This window comes from Leuciscus leuciscus (assembly GCF_965113295.1).
Source record: "Leuciscus leuciscus genome assembly, chromosome: 17".
Classification (NCBI taxonomy): Eukaryota; Metazoa; Chordata; class Actinopteri; order Cypriniformes; family Leuciscidae; genus Leuciscus; species Leuciscus leuciscus.
Window position 1 is genome coordinate 30,789,886 of NC_138741.1, and position 15,572 is coordinate 30,805,457.

A 15,572-nucleotide genomic window follows, 5' to 3' on the forward strand; every position below is an offset into this window, starting at 1 on the left:
TTCTTCTAGTTCATCTGTTTGTTTGGGTTCAGGCCGTAGCTGAGACAGATCAGATAAGCAATTTGAGAAATTATCTATGGTGGATGGAAGGATTGTTCTGCCTGGTCGATAACGCGGTGCCGCATGACATATTACAGCAGTACGTAATATGCAAGTTACCATGTAATGGTCAGTGACATCATCACTTTGCGGTATAATATCTATATCGGTTGGATCGGTTCCATATGATATAATTAAATCGAGTGTATGATTTAGACGATGAGTGGGACCAGTGACGTTTTGCATGACCCCAAAGGAGTTTAATAAATCTGTAAACGCAGCCCCTAACGCATCATTTGAATTATCTATGTGTATGTTAAAATCTCCAACAATTAATGCTTTATCGACGTTGACCAATAGATCGGAGAGAAAGTCTGCAAACTCTTTTAGGAAATCAGCGTAAGGCCCTGGCGGTCTATATACGGTAGCCAAGGCTAGAGATAATAGGGATTTATTTCTTACATCTAAGAGCGTAACATTTAGTACAAGTACTTCAAACGAATTAAACTTGTCACCTGTTTTCAGGGTAACATTAAGAATATCTCTATAGATTGTTGCAACACCGCCGCCACGACCAATCAGACGGGGCTCATGCTTATAACAGTATCCTGATGGAGTAGACTCATTTAGACCAAAATAATCATTTGGTTTAAGCCAGGTTTCAGTAAGGCAAAGTACATCGATGCTATTATCTGTGACTATTTCATTTATAATAACTGCCTTAGGTGTGAGTGATCTAATGTTTAGAAGACCTAGCTTTAGAAATTGTTTTTGTTCACTAATAGCGAGATTTTCTGTTTTAATAACAATTCGATTTTTTCTAGATCCTGCAGTAGATTTATTATTTGATCTCACTAAACGAGGAATAGACACAGTTTCTATGCAATGTTCTACACTAATATTTATATCAATAAAGTTGGTGCAGCCGAGACTGTAATTTGGACTTTTGGTTACTAGTCAAACGGTATTTAACATCTTGGAGATGTTATCAGACAGAAGATCTGCTCCGATTCTACTTGGGTGTAAGCCATCAGCGCGGAAGAGCCTAAGACGCTCCCAAAACAGATTCCAATTATTTACAAAGAGCAGTTTCTGCTCATTGCACCATGACATTAACCATTCATTTAGCGCGAATAATCTACTGAATTTTTCATGCCCTTGTCGGTACGTGGGAAGCGGTCCAGACACAATGATCGTTATTTCAGGCGATGTGCTGCGTACCGTTTCGATCAGGCTCCTGAAGTCTTTCTTCAGAACCTCTGTCTGCCGCAGCCTGATGTCGTTCACTCCCGCGTGCAACACGACGGCTCCGACACCCTCGTCACCGTTCAAGATCTCGGGTACCCGCGCAGCGATATCGAAAACACGAGCACCAGGAAAGCAGTGACTGTGCACCTTACTTTTACCTAACGTAGCGTGGACGTGCCGGACGATGGAATCGCCGATGACGACAGCATCGCGTTCCGTTTCACGAAGAGGGGAGAAGCGGTTCTGGGTGGAGATCTCGAAAACCGGGAGTGGTGGAGAGATTCTTGCTCTGGTCCTGGCTCGCGTCTTCCGCTGCGGAACCACCCAAGCCTCGTGGTGGCGTGTCGGAGCCGGAGTGAACGAAACCATGGCTGATCGTGACCTGGGCGCTCAGGGACCAATGCTGAGAAACGAGAAACGAGTAGACGAGGTCGGGGTCAGCTGATTACTAATGTTAGTCACTGATTTGTGTGCATCGGTGCGTGATGTTTCAAGAACTAAACGCCGGTCTCTATTCGACGCATCGCCGCGTGCCGATTCAAGAGCTAAACGCCGGTCTCTCAGCTCGGCTTGTTTCTCTAAAAGGTCGCGGATCTGCTTCTCTACAGCTTCCAGCTCAGACTGCACCGCGTGCAGCTCGAATGAGTCCTCATCTGCACCAAAAGGTAGACAACATACATCTGATATATTCGTCATTTTAACAGATGGAGAGTAAGTTAGCAACGACGCTACCAGTGATGCTATCAATATTAATACTAGTTTATGACTTAAGTCTTGGATATAATCCGTCTTTTAGAGGTACGGGTGTAATGTAGACGCACGATAGGCGAGGAAATGTTCGTTTGTAAGTGAGTGTAAAGAAGACGCTCTCAGCCGTGACCCACAGGCGTAAACCGGTGTTGGGTCACAAATCGGCTTGAGACGCGTCTGCTCAACAGTCCGCGTTGTAATAGTCCGTCTTTTTAGTGGTACAGGTGTCATGTAGACGCACGATAGGCGAGAAAATGTTTGTTTGTAAGTGATTGTAAAGAAGACGCGCTCAGCCGTGACCCACAGGTGTAAACCGGTGTTGGGTCACAAATCGGCTTGAGACGCGTCTGTTCAACAGTCCGCGTTGTAACTATGAGGTCTGAGCAGCAGTGCTTCTCAGTGAGGAAAAGTAGAAAATGTTCGTTGTAAGTGAGTTAAAGAGAAAAAAAAATTCACGGATTATGAATCAAATCGATATAGCTCCAAACACAAACAACTTGTTAAACCGCTTGTTAAAAAAACGCAACTTGATCCTACAAAATGAGTCAATTACAGGCAGATCTCGAATTTACCCTTTCTGTCAAAGATACTAGAAAAGGCAGTATCTTCACAACTATGTTCCTTTTTAGAAAGAAATGATATCTGCGAGGATTTTCAGTCAGGATTTAGACCGTACCATAGTACCGAGACAGCTCTCATTAGAGTCACAAATGATTTGCTCTTATCATCCGATCGTGGTTGTATCTCTCTATTGGTGTTACTCCATCTTAGTGCTGCATTTGACACTATTGACCACAACATTCTTTTAAATAGACTTGAAAATTATGTTGGCATTAGTGGAATTGCATTAGCATGGTTTAAATCATACTTATCTGACCGTTATCAGTTTGTAGCAGTAAATGAAGAGATGTCTTATCGATCACAAGTTCAGTATGGCGTACCAAAAGGGTCAGTACTAGGACCACTGCTGTTCACTCTGTACATGCTACCCTTAGGAGATATCATTAGGAAGCATGGAATTAGCTTTCACTGTTATGCCGATGATACTCAGCTCTATATTTCTTTACAACCTAACGAAAACTAACAATTCACAAAATTAACGGAATGCATAGCTGATATAAAAAATTGGATGACTAGTAATTTCCTACTACTAAATTCTGAAAAAAACAGAGATTCTAATTATTGGACAAAAAACTTCCTCACGTAATAACCTAGAATACTGTCTAACACTTGATGGCTGCTCTGTTAAGTCTTCGTCGTCGGTTAGGAACCTGGGTGTGCTTTTTGATACCAATCTTTCATTTGAAAGTCACGTGTCTTATTAAACAAATTACAGCTGGAGACACGTGATGGCGGCATAGGAGACAGACGTGTTTGCGGGAGTTCCGCGGGCGCCCAAACATTTTGCAATATTCCGTTAGACATATCCTTCTTTTTGCAAATGCTGACGCTGTATTATGACTTTGGAACACTTTTGGACTAAACAACATGAAATAATGCCCTCCAGTAAGCGAAAGAACGTCAAATTGGATCAACAGGCCACGGACACCTTGGCTACAGTTTTAGCTCAACCTGGCGAACAAGACGTCGAGGACAGCAGCAACCCGTCTGAACCTGAACTGGAGCCTGGGCTTGCTAAAGCATTTGAGGAAATGACAAAAAAGATCATGCTGCAAATCAGCGAAAAGCTGGATCCTTTGGCGAAGACAGTCGCGTCGCACACAACCGAGCTAACAAGAGCTAATGAGCGCCTGGACGAAGCAGAGACCAGAATACTACAGCTAGAAACGGATACCGAGCCTCTCGCCGCTAAAACACAGGCCCTAGAGGAGAAAGTCAAGGCCCTCGCAGACCATATTGACGACTTGGAAAACAGGGGACGGCGAAAGAATGTATGTATCTTTAATATCCCTGAAAACACAGAGAGCGAAAATGCTTTAGCCTTTTTTGAACACTGGCTGCCAACTTTCCTCGGCGTGGATATGAAGGGTGGCCATGTCAAGCTTGAGCGTGCACACCGCTCCCTCGCTCCCAAACCCGGGGATGGCCAGCGGCCGCGCCCGGTCATTGTCAGGTTCCACTCGTTCCCAGATAAGCAGAGAGTGATGGCGGCAGCGTGACGGAAAGCAGCGGAGGGCGACATTACTATGGGCGGCAAGAGGATATCTTTCTACAATGACCTCTCTGCTGCAGTGCTGCGGAGGCGAAAGGAGTTTGCGGAGGCTAAAAAGCATCTCAGAGATATCGGCGCACAATACTCCATGCTCTACCCAGCGAAGCTACAGGTGTCGTTCAACGGGATAAAGAAAACCTTCCTTTCGCCGGCCGATGTTTTTTCTTTTGTGTCTAGTGTTGCAAATCAGGATTGAGGAGCATTTATCTGATATGACGCGGTGGGTTATACAATGTGTGCTTTCACATAACTAACTTATGAAGACTGGAAGTCAGTCCCTGTTGTGTTTAAGACTTCATTTATGCTCGTATATAACCCGCTTGCATGTGTTTATATTACTAATATTGGTTGAGAAAGTGATCTGCATTAAGATTTTACCACACTCGTGGGCGCTTGCTTTAGTCCCTACCACGTTTTGTATCAGTTCCGGCAAGTGTTTATGCACCTTTTTCGGGCGCGTTTTAAGAAGGTGGCCCCCATAAAACCTGGGGGAGGTCTCCCCTCAAAAGAACTTTTATGTTATAGTTTTCTACAGTACTTTACAATTCTACATTTTTCTTTCTCTTCTTCTTTTTCTTTTTTTTTTAAATTATTATTACTATTGTCCTTTACTGTTTTCTTTTTTCATGTTTAGTGAGGTTTGGTTGGTTGTTATGCTCAGCACTGATCTGGTTGTTTTTTGCATTTTATGACGCATCCTCAGGTTGTCGAAATTGCTTTATTGTTCAAGGTTTAATTGCATGTTATATCAATAATCTTGATTGTGTCAAATAACAACGGCAAATTTTGTTCATGGAATGTGAGGGGTTTGCGAGGCAAGGTTAAACAGAGAAAAGTATTTGCTTTACTAAAAAAGGAGAAAGTTGATGTGGCGCTGCTTCAGGAATCACATCTTAATGATAGTGAGCATCTTAGATTGAAATATAGTTGGGTTAGCCAGGTTTACTTTTCCTCTTTTACCACCAGCAGTAAGGGTGTTGTAAGAGAATACCATTTCATTTAAAGACGTGTGTCAAAGACACATATGGAAGATATGTCATTATTAAGGGTATCTTATAGGGAGAAGAAACTACTGTGATGAATCTCTACTGCCCACCTAATTATTCTCCTGATGCAAAAGCATTTTTAGAATTCACAGAAATATCGTCATCTGTAGCTTTAGTGGGGGGTGACGTTAACTGCTTGCTCAACCCCATAATCGATAGGCATCCCTCGCGTAGCTCTGCTTTAACGAGCCAGGCCAGTGCCCTATCCGCGATATGTGATGAGATGAGCTTTCTCGATGTGTGGCGAACTTTACACCCAACCGACAAACAATTTACATTTCACTCCCCCCCTCATAAATGCCACACTCGTATAGATTATTTCTTTGTCCCGAAGTCCCTCATACAATATGTCTCCTCTTGTGAAATTGGGAACATTGTTGTTAGTGACCATGCTATGGTATGTCTGAAATTGACTACTGTTGGACATTTTGCAGGAAGTAGGCGATGGAGATTTGATTCAAGCCTTCTAAGAGATGAGAAATTTGTATATGACCAGTGAATTTAAAATCTTTATGGATATAAATTTGCAGTCCACTGAAGACCCCTCTCTACTTTGAGAGACTTCTAAAACATATATCAGAGGTTTAGTAATTGGCTATTCTGCCTCTAAGAAACGAAGGCAATTGGAGCACCAGTCAAAGCTTGAGAAAGATTTAAAGGATATTAAGAGAACGTTAACTTCATTATCTGACCCATAATTATTACAAAATAAATGCGCTTTGCAAGCCGCATTAGACGCTTTGTTAACTCAACAGGCTAAGAGTGCTATTCTCTTTTCTAGACAGCGACTATATGAATTTGGTGATAAACCCAGCAAGTATTTATCTTACTTGACTAAAGTCGAGTCAGATCCTCAAATAATCACCTCAATAGTTGACACTGCCGGTACTCGTTATTTTGATAATAAAAACATAAATAATATTTTCAGAGAATTTTACTCGCAACTTTATAAATCAGATCACCCTCCAGGGGCCTCTGTGGAAATGGAACCTTTTCTGTCTCAAATAATTCTCCCTACTATTTCCGAAGCTCAGAAGGCTGAATTAAATGCACCTATTACTAAAGATGAGGCCCTGTTAGCACTTAAAACATTACAGTCAGGGAAGGCGCCCGGGCCAGAAGCCATGGCTTGGCTATGTTAGAGCATTCTTTTACATCCGGCTCTCTGCCTCAATCTTTCTATCACTGTTAGATCACTAATTAGATCACTGTTCTAATTACAGGCCTATCACTTTGTTAAACCAGGATCTTAAGTTACTTTCTAAGATACTAGCGCTCCGACTGGAAAAAGTTTTGCCTGTCATAATCAAGGAAGACCAGACGGGGTTTATCAAGGGGAGAAGCTCTAGCCACAATGTAAGAAGGCTCTTAAATATTATCAATATATGTCAAACTCAGAATATCGAAAGTCTAATCATCTCACTGGATGCGGAGAAGGCCTTCGACCGTGTCGAGTGGCCTTATCTGCATCATATTTTACATAAATTTAATTTAGGAGAAACATTTATAAGGTGGATTAAATTGCTGTATAATAACCCCTTAGCTTCAGTTATCAATAATGGTTGTAGGTCTAACAGTTTCTCACTTTACCGCTCGAAGCGCCAAGGCTGTCCTCTCAGCCCCTCCCTCTTTGCCCTGGCGATTGAGCCCCTGGCTGCGGCCGTCAGGCAGGATTTATTAATAAGAGGAATTGGCACCGGTGGCACTCAACATAAAATGTCACAATATGCGGATGATATTTTATTATATATATCAGAACCAGCTTCAACTATTCCTCGTCTCATCAAACTAATTCACCAATTTGGAACATTTTCAGGTTATAAACTTTTCGAAATCTCTTGCGATGCCTCTGGGGGCCCTCAGAGGAAGGACTAATTCTCTTGTACCTTTTCCATTTCGTTGGTCCCTGTCTGGTTTTGTGCATCTCGGTATTCATATCACCCCTATGTTTCACCAAATGTTTAACCCCCTGGGGTCAGCTTGTTTTTTTTTTTATCAGTTCAAAAGAGATTAATTTTGCTCTGTTGACTTTGATATTACAAACACGTTTCATACATCAATCGATTCTGTTAAATGTGTATTATTTTTGTGTATACTCACAATAAAAACAAAGTGTTTTGCTTTTTGCCAAATAAAGAAAAATAAACACGAAGCGAGTTCTGCCTTCTCTCTGTCAGTGACTACGTTTACATGCTGACAAATATCGGGTTATGGTCGGGTTAAGGTCACTATTTGGGTTTCTGAAACATTCGGAATAACCCGTTTACATGCGTGAGTAGAGAGAGTTACTCCTGTATACATGGAATTTGTAATCAATTGGCAATATCCCGATGTAAACGGCGACGCACGGTTAGCGTCTGGACGTACGGACAAAGTTAAGACGCAATGTGCGTCATTTCCGATTCTTCTTCCTGTATCCAAAGGCAACAACAACAACAGCAGCACGCGGATAATGAATAGTTCGGGGCAGATAGCGATCGCCTTTGTTTGCGATTTCCTCCTCGCTCCAAAAGTGTGGTGCTGTGCTGCGTCTCGCCATGTTTACTTCCGGTATACTGCACGCGGGTTTTTGTATGCGCCGTCTATACTCAAAAGACCAAGATTCCTTGCGAATAGAACATGCGCAGAACACAAATCAATGTTCCTTTTGATGGGGATATGCCGATACGCGTTTACATGACCAAATATTCGGGTTAGAAAAGGGGTACCCCAGGGATAATATCCGGGTTTTTAACCGGTGTTTACATGGCCGTGCGCGACCGGGTTATTGCTAATATCCCGGTTTTGAACGGGTTATTGGCTGCATGTAAACGTAGTCAGTGTAGTCCATTCTGAAACGCGTCCGAAAATGAACAATAACTCAGTGATACTCAGTCAAACAGGCAAACAGACACACAGGCATGAAGCTTGAATTCTCTTCTTTTAAATGAAGTAATTTATATAAAAAACAAATATTCTCAGTTCATGTAATCTGTAAGAAAAGAGCGAGATGTCAGTCTCATCTAATTATTTTTAATGTGACTCCGCCCACGGAGAGCGCGCTATTCAAACGCAAATTACTGAGGCAATCCACGCAAGCCTGTGAACGCCCCCATATCAGCTCGAGAAAACACAAGTTTAATCAGATCATTGTACTTGTTTATACCGTCTCGCAGCGCTGAGAGGAATAATAATAATGGAAAATGTGATGAATGAACGGCAGAGATGCGCTGTTTACCACAACTCGCAAAAAGACGGTTTCAATTTGAATTGCGTTTCTGTGTGTGAATGAATGATCTGCTTTTAGCAAACTATTTTGCTATACTGAGTAAAAATCTACTGAAATATGTTGAAATAAAATGTATTTGTATAAGCAACGTATTAAACTGCAAATTAACATTTATATTCCTTATACTAAAAACGAAAGACCTATGTTACAGACAAATGAAAGACAACATTTCGTTGATTAGTTTTGGATAGATTACACATTTTTACTGTAAAATATCTGCCACCTCAAATAAGCTTTTGTTTGCCAATTTTTGCTAATATGTTAAATATAGTATGTTTTGTCAATGTAGGCTATATTCGAAGTAATGAATCCTTAACTTTGAAATGTGTATGATAAAATGTATACTTTAGTTTTTACAAAGAAAGATTACACTTCAATTGTTGTTGTAATTGTAACCTTTTTAATAACAAATATATATTTACAAGGTAGATGTAAACAAATTTTAAAAGGTAAATATAAGCCTTTTCTTTAAATAATTTTTATTGTGTTTTATTATTGACAAATTTGGGGAGAGGATACATATTCCAAAACTGAAAATACAGTATGAGAATTAACTGCACAATTACTAGACATGTTTTCCTTGGATATTATACAATTTGCAAGCACAATTTGTGAAAAAAAAATAAAAATAAAATTGACATGCTTCCAACTGTGAACCAATTTGGTAGAATATATATATACACACACACAGTCATGGCCTAGTGGTTAGGGAGTTGAACTGGAAACCCGAAGGTTGCTGGTTCAATTCCAGAACCAGTGGGAAATGACTGAGGTGCCCTTGAGCAAGGCACCTAACCCCTAATCGCTCCCCGGGCGCCACACAAGGCTGCCCGCTGCTCTGGGTGTGTGTATCCACGTTTGCAGTGTGTGTGTGTTAACTACTCACTACTCTGCTCCTAATGTGTGTGCATTAACTTGGATGGGTTAAATGCAGAGGTCAAATTCCAAGTATGGGTTACCATACTTGGCCGTCACTTTCACTATATATATATATATATATATTAGAGGTGGGCATAGATAAAAAATTTTAATCTAGATTAATCTAGATTAATTTTGAAATTAATCTAGATTTATCTAGATTAAAATGGCTCATTTGAATTCTGCCGAAGGCATTCAGAATATGTGTGCTACCCAAATAATGACTATAAAAGTAAGTCTTTGAGAACGGGTTTCTCAAGCCAGGTGGCGCATTAGACCAGGGGCTCATCTCCTGTTTCCAAAATGCATCACAAACTGCTTGAGAAAGCTGTTCTACTCATAGACTGTAAAAGGTTACTACTGTACTGTTACCGTCCGTAGGCAACATTAGGTAGGCCTATGTTATTATCAACTACTATAGGCTATCAATTAGGGATGGGCGATATGGCCTAAAATCTATATTGTGATATACATTGCAGCCTCTTGCGATAACGATATACAGTATATTATAATAAAACCATTTCAGAACAGATTACACAGACTAGGGCTGGATGATTAATCGAAAAGTAATCGAAACTGAAATTCAGAGCCTGTAACCGACGTAATTTTACCAAGTCGGTTATTTCGGTTTTTTAATCCTATTAATATTTCCGCCTACTGTGTGTGTACTTTCCCCTTAAAACATATTACCGCGTGTGTAGTCACTTGACTCCGCCCCGTCCCTGAACGCGCGTCTATTTCGCTTCAAACGCTCGCTTACGTGCGTCCTATTCGCTTTGGACGCACGAATGGATTCAAAATGTTTAAGCGTAGAACTAGACGCGATAGACGCGAATTTGACGCTCTATTCGCGTTTGCTGTGAACGCAGCATAATGAACAGGCTGCGATGTCAAGATTGCAATGCTGGAATGTGTGTGTCAGAGAGAGAGAGGCACGGGCGCGATCGAACAGTGGAAACATAAAAACATCATTCGTCATTATAACATCAACGTCAATTTGTTCATACAGGACATCATTAAAACTGCAAAGTGTTCAGCCTACTTATATTTGTGTAAAACATTGTGCTTTTGTCAAACTGTAAACTCTTGTCAAACTGTAACCTACAACTGTCACCCAACCAAAATCACACACACACACTGTGTACATTTTTTTAAATCAAATTATCAAAAAGCAAAAATGATCTCATCTTTTGGACATTCATCATATTGCATTGGTTTTCATTTCTTGTCCTAAAACAGAGCACTAATCTTTTTATTTTTAAGTTACACATTCTACATTGATTAAAAAATTTAATCAAATGTTTTTAATGGTAGTTTATTTTATACAGAAATAAATTATTTATAATTCAGATGAGAAGTTAAAGTTAATTTAAATTTTAAGGAAACAAATATATTGATCTGAAATATAGCAAATTAATTTTAAATTCATTCAGGTTACCAAACATATCTCAAGGCCTTTTGAATAAAGGGTGGCAGTCTTTCATTATCAACTGTTGTTGTGGATATACTGGAGAAGTATTTGTTCTCCATTTGAGTGAGATGTTTTTATGTGGCTAATTGAGGAAAGTGCTTCCATATATTTTATTATTAGTAAGAGTAGGGGTGTAACCCCGGTGTCCTGGCCAAATTTGCCCCTTGGCCTCTGTCCATCATGGCCTCCTAATCATCCTCATATACTGATTGGCTTCATCACTGTCTCCTCTCCACCAGTAAGCTGGTGTGTGGTGAGCGTTCTGGCGCAATATGGCTGCCGTCGCATCATCCAAGTGGGTGCTGCACATTGGTGGTGGTTGAGGAGATTCCCCCCTTCTATGTAAAGCGCTTTGAGTGTCGAGAAAAGCGCTATATAAATGTAATGAATTATTATTATTATTAGTATTAGTTCAAGAATAAAATAAAGATATCGGCAAATAGCCAAAGCTGCGGCATCGGTATCGTATCGGAAGTGAAAAAGTGGTATCGGGACATCCCTAACTCTTTCATTAGAAAAAATAACCGTGAACGTATTTACAGTATAAGCCTTGCCAGTGACATAGGAATTAAAAAAATAAATAATCGTTCAATAATCGTAATCGAGGTAACTTGTTTGATTAATTGCGATTATGATTTTAGCCAAAATCGTCCAGCCCTAACACAGACCCATGCTAAACAACTGCTAAATGTATTTTTTTTTAAAGGGTGTATGTAGTTTTGAGAACATATATTGTGCAAAACTGTAAGTATACAACATAATTTTGCAGATAAATAAAATTTAAGTACACTAGCTGCAGGGACTTAAGTAGGTCTAATGTTTATTATGGCTTGGAGCTTATGAAACCCCAAATTTAAAATTAGAATATTGTCTAACTGATGTCTTTTCAGTTAAAAAGAAACACAACAACGATTCTTAAAATCGAGATTATGTGCTACACCACTAAGATATATTGGAATGGGAATAATACGCGCGCGCTGGTATTCAGTGATATCATGTTTCGTTTTGAATTTGAGGTGGTCGAACGGATTAGTCGTGTGTTATCTTACCGAACTGTTACCCCACACACTCTGTATATAGTTTGCTGCTGCTCGTCTGACGGCTTAAACCCGAACCAAGTCCAAATAATGGATGTTGCACCGATCTTTTTCACCAGCTTTCACTTTCAGCCGTGTTTACTTAAGATGACGACGAATATGCGTTGCAGCCGGGTTTACCTCGCGGGTCGCGGCCGCGGGTAGATTGCGTCATCATACCTTGTGGAGCCATCTCCCAACCCAACTTGGAGAATAGATTAACGGCGATATTTTTTTTATCGCGCGATAAGAGTCTCGCGTTAACGCAGCACGTTAACGCCGATAACGGCCCACCACTAATATATATATATATATATATATATATTGCTCTTGCATTCTTTCTTGTGGCTATAGGTGACACACCTGAATGAATGGCTCATTAAGTATGCGGGCCCCATTGTCTCCTCAGGTGTGAATCACTAAATATGCATGATGCTGTTGAATCGTTGCGCATATTGCCTTTACAAACAAAAAGTGTTTTACAAGATTTAAATCAATGTATTGTGTTATGTGAATGATTAGGTAGGATGATTTTCACATCATTTTGAAGAAAAAACTCTAGGCAACGACATCCATTAGTCAAAAGTCTTATTGACACATATTTAGTATGTGTTTTGTGGCCTTATTTCAGAAACTTTAGTTTTTAGTTTTTTCAATAACCATGCATAAACATTATTCTCTCCAAAATACAAACATGTACATGCATGTTGCTCACATATTATGGTAGCCCTGTTTGTGCTAAATAGAGTGTAATTATACCTTTGCCATTAATATGTTTATAAGCAACTGAAAAAAGCACAAATGTCAGGGCATGTCAGAACATCTCAAGGACCCCAAAACATCTACTAGATGCCATAAAAAGAGATTTACAAAGGTGGTGCTCTCTTCCCTTATCTTTGCTTGGTAGGGTATCTGTTATTAAGATGAACGTTCTTCCTAGATTACTGTACCCCTTACAGATGATCCCCTTACTACTTTCAAACAAAGTACTGAAGCTACTTAATAGCTGGTTGAGTGAATTTATATGGAATGAAAGAAAACCCAGGCTTAAATTCTCCAAGTTACAGTTACCTATGTCAAAGGGGGGGGGGGGGGGGTGTGTGTGTGGATGTGCCTAACTTCAGATTAGTGTTGTCACGATACCAAAATTATTGTTTCGATACCGATACCAAGTCAAGTATTGCGATTTCGATACTTTTTCGATACTTTTCCTGAAAAGGGAGAAACACTCTCAAATATCATTGCTGTGCTTTATTTTAAAACCGGGACAACATACTAATCATATAACACACTAATATGAACATATGAACAGCAGATATATTAAACATTTGAACAAAATATGAAATATAAAAATATAAAAAATAAGTTAGAGCAATGACATTCAAGGTAAATTTTTTTAATAAATTTAGCAGCATTATCTCATTTATCATAAGAAACATAAGAGCTTTATCAGTTTTGTCCTTAAGCAAAGCGTTCAAGAGAAGGATGTTTGATGTTTGTGGGCTTGTGTAGATGTGTGTGAATGTGCTGTGTGAAGTATGGGATAAAAGTCCGCTAAACCCATCTTTTCCAAGAGTCAGTTGTGATTTAAGGCTCCATTTCGGAGTGAGGATGAACTGTTCAAGGCCTACCTGAAGTCCAACGTGCAATCAGAATATCTGAGGCTTGTCCAAAACTAGATGAAATTCACTCACGGTCACAGCATTCCAACCCCACGCAGTTCAAAACACAGCCGATAAACGAATGGCATCGCGAACATCCGAACACTCGTTCACTGTGTAGCTGGCGCAAGTCTTGTGACACGAAAACTTTCAGTCTCGTTGGTTCATGATCGGCATCATACTTCACAGTGCTTACTGTCTGTTGATTAAGCATTTGTATACTCCAAACACTGCTATGGAAAGGAGCAGCTCGCTGGAACCTTTGTAGTCGAAACTCTTCCGCAGTGCAGCAACAAAGCTTTTAAAACACAGTAATCTCAAGTCTTGACTAATTCTGGCACATTTTAAACGTCTAAAGACTCCAGGCAGTTCAAATTGCTTCAACTTTGGCTCTTGGTGTAGTGGGAAAAAGCCTTCAACCACATGCACACACACCTGCATCTAAAATAACCTGATTCCATTTCCTTCTGGCTACTGACTCCTCCTACTTGTTGCAGTGCATTATGGGTTCTGTAGTTTTTTTTTCCGTCACACTCCCCCTCCATTGGACAAAACATCTCATGGTTCCTTATGAGATGTTGAAACATTAAAATCCTAAGAATTCTTCGTCCTCATCAGAGGATTCTTGAAAGAGGTCGACAAGCTTTTGTCTGTTTTGTGCTTCTAGTTCAGTGGATGTTGGATAACAGGGTTTTAAATTACAAACATGGACAACACGAACATCTTCGCCTGTAGACTCCAGTGCTATTCTGTAATTTATTGGCCCCATTTGTTGGATTACCCTGTAGGGTCCTTTCCATTTTGGTGCAAGTTTGGCTGTGAAATTGTCTTTTGCACTGGACTGTGGGAAATGCCTCATCCATACCCTGTCTCTTTCATTGAATAGAATGTCCCTTCGATTCTTGTTGTAATTTCGAAGCTGTCTTAGATGGGCTTTCTTACAGTTCTCTTGTGCTCTTGCCTGCAGTTGCTTTAAATGATATACAGTGTCATAGTGGGGTGCATTTGGTGACAGATCATGGTTTCTACCTTTCAGAATCTTATCCATTGGCCCCTGTAGCTTCCTTCCTATGTGGAGTTCTGCAGGAGACATTCCTGTGGTTTCCTGCACTGCAGAATTTATAGCAAACCTGATTTCTGGCAGGTACTGGTCCCATCGTTTATGACTGTCCTCCACATATGCCGCAATCATACTTTTAAGAGTTCGATTTACCCGTTCGGTCATGTTTGTTTGCGGATGATGAGCGGTTGTCAATTTTGGCGTGACATTCCAATTCTCACACAGTTCTTTAAATATTGCAGATACGAATTGGGTACCTCTGTCGGATATAAGAAAGTCCGGTACTCCCCATCTTGTTAGTATCTCTTTTCTGAACACAGTTGCAACACTCCTTGCTGTAGCTGTACGTATGGGAAACAGTTCGATCCAACGGGTGAAGTAGTCAACAAATACTAAAAGGTATTAATTTTGATTGGTGCTACGGGGTAGTGGTCCCATAATGTCCACACCCATTATTTGATTTGGACGTGTGCTGTTAATCTTCTGCATTTTTCCAGCAGGTTTCCGTTGGTCTGTTTTTAGGGTTTGGCACTTTACACATCTCTTTACAAATTGTTTTATATCGGACCACATCCCCGGCCAGAATGCGACATCCTGAATTCTTTTGTAAGTTTTAAAGATGCCAGCATGCCCACTTGTGGGGTCACTGTGATAGTGTTCCAGTATAGGTGAAATAAGATCCCTAGGGAGGAAGATACGGTAGTGTGACTGCTTGTCGGACAGCGTTTTTAGGTACAGCTTGTCTTCGATGACTTCATATTTTGTCTGCTGACTCCCTTTATCAACAGCCAAAGTCTGGAGTATTATCTAGAATCACTACGTCACAGAGAATGGCTTGTGCTCGCACATGCAGCCATCTCGC

At 40.4% G+C, this 15,572-nt stretch overlaps 2 protein-coding genes and 1 long non-coding RNA gene across 4 annotated transcripts in view; 1 reads left to right on the forward strand and 2 right to left on the reverse strand.

Moving 5' to 3' along the window:
• LOC309479407 (b(0,+)-type amino acid transporter 1) overlaps positions 1-15,572 on the reverse strand; it is a 144,669-nt gene that overhangs the window by 31,191 nt on the left and 97,906 nt on the right. The window lies entirely within an intron of this gene.
• LOC309479340 (uncharacterized protein) overlaps positions 1-15,572 on the forward strand; it is a gene marked incomplete at its 5' end in the record, with an annotated part of 244,765 nt that overhangs the window by 15,622 nt on the left and 213,571 nt on the right. The gene's annotated exons all lie outside the window — the stretch shown is intronic.
• On the reverse strand, positions 9,594-12,822 carry LOC309479525. Its single transcript, XR_014199267.1, has 2 exons — positions 12,067-12,822; positions 9,594-12,000 (listed from the first exon to the last, which is right to left on the reverse strand). It is a non-coding gene; the product is annotated as an uncharacterized lncRNA (long non-coding RNA).